Genomic DNA, 5000 nt, shown 5'->3' on the forward strand with positions numbered 1-5000 from the left:
GAAGAAAAGGAACCCTTGTGCGCATTGGCGGAGGCAAACTACCCAACCAAGCCAGCAGCAACCAAGCCATAGGGTTGCAAACAGACGTGCAACCCAGTACCCACAAGGGCAGGGGTAAGCCGCCGAGCCTAGCAAGGTAGGTGTGCTCCCAAAACCAAACAACGCACAAAGGGAGCAAACACGGGCAAACAAGTGACGCCATGGCCTACTCGCCCACCGCCCTCTATATTGCCTAACCTTGGCAACCATGGTCCATTCCCCACTATATGCCATGGCCTTGTGCCCATGGTCTTCACAAGACAGCATCCAAGGCGCCTGAAAGGCCAAGGGAGCCCAACCCAGCAATGCCCAGCCAAGGCCAGGCATTCCAGTGCCTACCCGGGCAAAAACGCCCAAAGCATGCCCCATTCGTTAGCCTATCCAGGCAAAAACGCCCAAAACCAGCCCATTCCAGTGCCTATCCGGGGAAAACGCCCAAAGCATGCCCATTCCTTAGCCTATCCAGGCAAAAACGCCCAAAACCAGCACATTCCAGTGCCTATCCGGGCAAAAACGCCCTAAGCCTGCGCATTCCAGCGCCCCGCAGCATGCCACCCTCCTATAGGGTTTGCGCAACCAACCCGCCTAACCACCAGTGGCAACCAAAGGTGCTGTTAGCGACGACTTCTGAAGACGCAACGAGACGCGACGGGTTTGCGCCCAGACGCGACGAGGCGATGCGGGATCTGCGCCCAACCGTGCCTACACCCGCCGACTTGATGCGGGAGCTGCTGGCCCAAGCATGCCTAGCGTGCAAGGCCTGCGTGCAAGGCTAGTGTGCAAGGCTCGTGGGCAAGGCTAGTGCGCAAGGCTAGTGCCCAAGGTCTGTGTGCAAGGCTAGTGCCCAAGGCTAGTGAGCATGGCCTGTGTGCAAGGCTAGTGTGCAAGGCTTGTATGCAAGGCTAGTGTGCAAGGCTGGTGTGCAAGGCTTGTGGGCAAGGCTGGTGCGCAAGGCTAGTTCCCAAGGGTTGTGTGCAAGGCTAGTGCCCAAGGCAAGTGCGCAAGGCTCGTGCCCAAAGCTAGTGCGCAAGGCTTGTGTGCAAGGCTACTGCGATGGGCCAGTGCCCAAGGCTTGTGAGCAAGGCTTGTATGCATGGCTTGTGTGCAAGGCTAGCGTCCAAGGCTTGTGCGCATGGCTTGTGCGCAAGGCTTGTGTCCAAGGCTTTTGTGCAAGGCTCGTGCGCAAGGCTAGTGTGCAAGGCTTGTGCGCATTGGCAGGTAGCCCACCAGCATGCACGATCCAAATGCCACTCACGCGACAACACGGTGCCAAGCCGGGCATGGTGTGCACTCAAAACCAATCAACGGACAGAGGTCATGCGTCATGGGGGGGATCTAGCAAGGCCATGGGGAAGGTCATGGAGGACCTTGGAAGCAAGCGCAAGACGAGAGCGAATCGAACAAGGGGCCAGGACGGGGCCTTGTGCCCATGGTCTTCGCAAGACAGCGTCCAAGGCACCCGAAAGCCCAAGGGAACCCAAACCCGGCCGACACTTGCAATCGCACATGCTCTCTGCAACACACCATCAATGCCGCCCAACGGGGCCAGCACGAGCAGTCCTCCGCGGTCCCCTGGCCCTGCGCACGTTTGTCTTCGAAACCGAGCATCAATGCCACAGAAAGTGCCGGGGCGCCAGCTGGAGCCATCATCCGCGTTGCCATGGCTCGCTTGGCCTTGGCTTGCCAGGCCCCGACACGAGCAATCGCGCATTTTCTTTGCAACCGACCATCAATGCCGCCCAACGGGGCCAGCACGAGCAGTCATCCGCGGTCCCCTGGCCCTGCGCACGTTTGTCTTTGAAACCGAGCATCAATGCCACAGAAAGTGCCGGGGCGCCAGCTGGAGCCATCATCCGACGTGCCATGGCTCTGGTCCCATGGTCTTCGCAACCGAGCATTCGTGACACCCGCGGGGCCAGGACACCAACCCTTCCGACACGAGCATTCGCGCATGTTCTTTGGCCACACAACGGCGCCAGCACGAGCAAAATCATCCGCGGTGCGGTGGCCTTGCACGGCCTTTTGTCTTTGGAACCAACCATCAGTGCCACGGGAAGTGCCGGAGTCCCGGCATCCGCGGTGCCAAGTCATTGCGCCCTTGGTCTCTGCAGCGGGGCATGCCGGGCACTCCCAACCATTGCAAGCAAGCAAGCAAGCAAGAAAGAAAGTAAGTAAGTAAGTAAGTATTACATATAGGGGCGGGACATGCGGGGAGATCTGCGAAACGTGCATTACGGGGCACACGCGTACCTACCGGGGCATACCGACCCCTATTGGGGCACACGTGTGCATATCGGGGCATACCGGGCCTATCGGGGCACACGCGTACATACCGGGGCATACCGAGCCCTACTGGGGCACACGTGCGCATATCGGGGCGTACCAAGCCTATCGGGGCATACGCATGTATCCCAAGGCATACCGAGTCTATCCGGGCATACGCGTTCATACCGGGGCGTAACGGGCCTATCGGGGCATACTTGGGCATATCCGGGCAAAAAATGCCCAAAACTTGCGCAACCTTGGCAACCGTGGTCCATTCCTCTCTATATGCCTAGCCTTGCCAACCGTGGTCCATTCCTCACTATATGCCATGGCCTTGTGCCCATGGTCTTCCCAAGACAGCGTCCAAGGCCCCCGGAAGGCCAAGGGAGCCCAACCCAGCAATGCCCTGCTATGGCAAGCCAAGGCCAAGCATTCCGGTGCCTATCCGGGCAAAAATGCAATTCCTCTCTATATGCCTAGCCTTGGCAACCGTGGTCCATTCCCCACCATATGCCATGGCCTTGTGCCCATGGTCTTCCCAAGACAGTGTCCAAGGCGCCCGGAAGGCCAAGGGAGCCCAACCCAGCAATGCCCTGCTTTGGCAAGCCAAGGCCAAGCATTCCGGTGCCTAACCTTGGCAACCGTGGTCCTTTCCTCACCATATGCCATGGCCTTGTGCCCATGGTCTTCGCAAGACATCGTCCAAGGCGCCCAAAAGGCCAAGGGAGCCCAACCCAGCAATGCCTTGCTAGGACAAGCCAAGGCCAAGCATTCCGGTGCCTATCCGGGCAAAAACGCCCAAAGCATGCCCATTCCTTAGCCTATCCAGGCAAAAACGCCCAAAATCTGCACATTCTAGTGCCTATCCGGGCAAAAACGCCCACCAGCATGCCACCCTCCTATAGGGTTTGCGCAACCAACCAGCCTAACCACCAGTGGCAACCAAAGGTGCTGTTAGCGACGACTTCTGAAGACGCAACGAGACGCGACGTGTTTGCGCCCAGACGCGACGAGACGATGCGGGATCTGCGCCCAAGAATGCCTAGACCCGTCGACTTGATGCGGGATCAGCTCGCCCAAGCATGCCTAGTGTGCAAGGCCTGTGTGCAAGGCTAGTGTCCAAGGCTAGTGTGCAAGGCTCATGTGGAACGCTAGTGCGCAAGGCTAGTGCCCAAGGCTTGTGTGCCAGGCCCGTGTGCAAGGCTAGTGTCCAGGGCTTGTGTGCATTGCTTGAGTGCAAGGCTTGTGTGCATTGCTCGAGTGCATGGCTTGTGTGCAAGGGTTGTGCGCAAGGCTAGTGTGCGGGGCTTGTGCGCATGGCTAATGTGCACGGCTTGTGTGCATGGCTACCGTGCAAGGCTAGTTTGCATGGCTAGGGTGCAAGGCTCGCATGCGAGGCTAGTGTGCAAGGCTGCGTGCAAGGGAAGCGTGCAGGGCGAGTGTGCGAGGCCACTGTGCACGGCGCCAGCACTAGCGAGCCATCATCCGCGTTGCCATGGCTCGCTTGGCCTTGGCTTGCCAGGCCCCGACACGAGCAATCGCGCATTTTCTTTGCAACCGACCATCAATGCCGCCCAACGGGGCCAGCACGAGCAGTCATCCGCGGTCCCCTGGCCCTGCGCACGTTTGTCTTTGAAACCGAGCATCAATGCCACAGAAAGTGCCGGGGCGCCAGCTGGAGCCATCATCCGACGTGCCATGGCTCGCTTGGCCTTGGCTTGCCGGGCCCCGACACGAGCAATCGCGCATTTTCTTTGCAACCGACCATCAATGCCGCCCAACGGGGCCAGCACGAGCAGTCATCCGCGGTCCCCTGGCACTGCGCACGTTTGTCTTTGAAACCGAGCATCAATGCCACAGAAAGTGCCGGGGCGCCAGCTGGAGCCATCATCCGACGTGCCATGGCTCTGGTCCCATGGTCTTCGCAACCGAGCATTCGTGACACCCGCGGGGCCAGGACACCAACCCTTCCGACACGAGCATTCGCGCATGTTCTTTGGCCACACAACGGCGCCAGCACGAGCAAAATCATCCGCGGTGCGGTGGCCTTGCACGGCCTTTTGTCTTTGGAACCAACCATCAGTGCCACGGGAAGTGCCGGAGTCCCGGCATCCGCGGTGCCAAGTCATTGCGCCCTTGGTCTCTGCAGCGGGGCACGCCGGGCACTCCCAACCATTGCAAGCAAGCAAGCAAGCAAGAAAGAAAGTAAGTAAGTAAGTAAGTATTACATATAGGGGCGGGACATGCGGGGAGATCTGCGAAACGTGCATTACGGGGCACACGCGTACCTACCGGGGCATACCGACCCCTATTGGGGCACACGTGTGCATATCGGGGCATACCGGGCCTATCGGGGCACACACGTACATACCGGGGCATACCGAGCCCTACTGGGGCACACGTGCGCATATCGGGGCGTACCAAGCCTATCGGGGCATACGCATGTATCCCAAGGCATACCGAGTCTATCCGGGCATACGCGTTCATACCGGGGCGTAACGGGCCTATCGGGGCATACTTGGGCATATCCGGGCAAAAAATGCCCAAAACTTGCGCAACCTTGGCAACCGTGGTCCATTCCTCTCTATATGCCTAGCCTTGCCAACCGTGGTCCATTCCTCACTATATGCCATGGCCTTGTGCCCATGGTCTTCCCAAGACAGCGTCCAAGGCCCCCGGAAGGCCAAGGGAGCCCA

Source organism: Tasmannia lanceolata, unplaced genomic scaffold, assembly GCF_043159265.1.
Source record: "Tasmannia lanceolata isolate RefF3 unplaced genomic scaffold, GAP_Taslan_0.1 ptg000119l, whole genome shotgun sequence".
Classification (NCBI taxonomy): domain Eukaryota; kingdom Viridiplantae; phylum Streptophyta; class Magnoliopsida; order Canellales; family Winteraceae; genus Tasmannia; species Tasmannia lanceolata.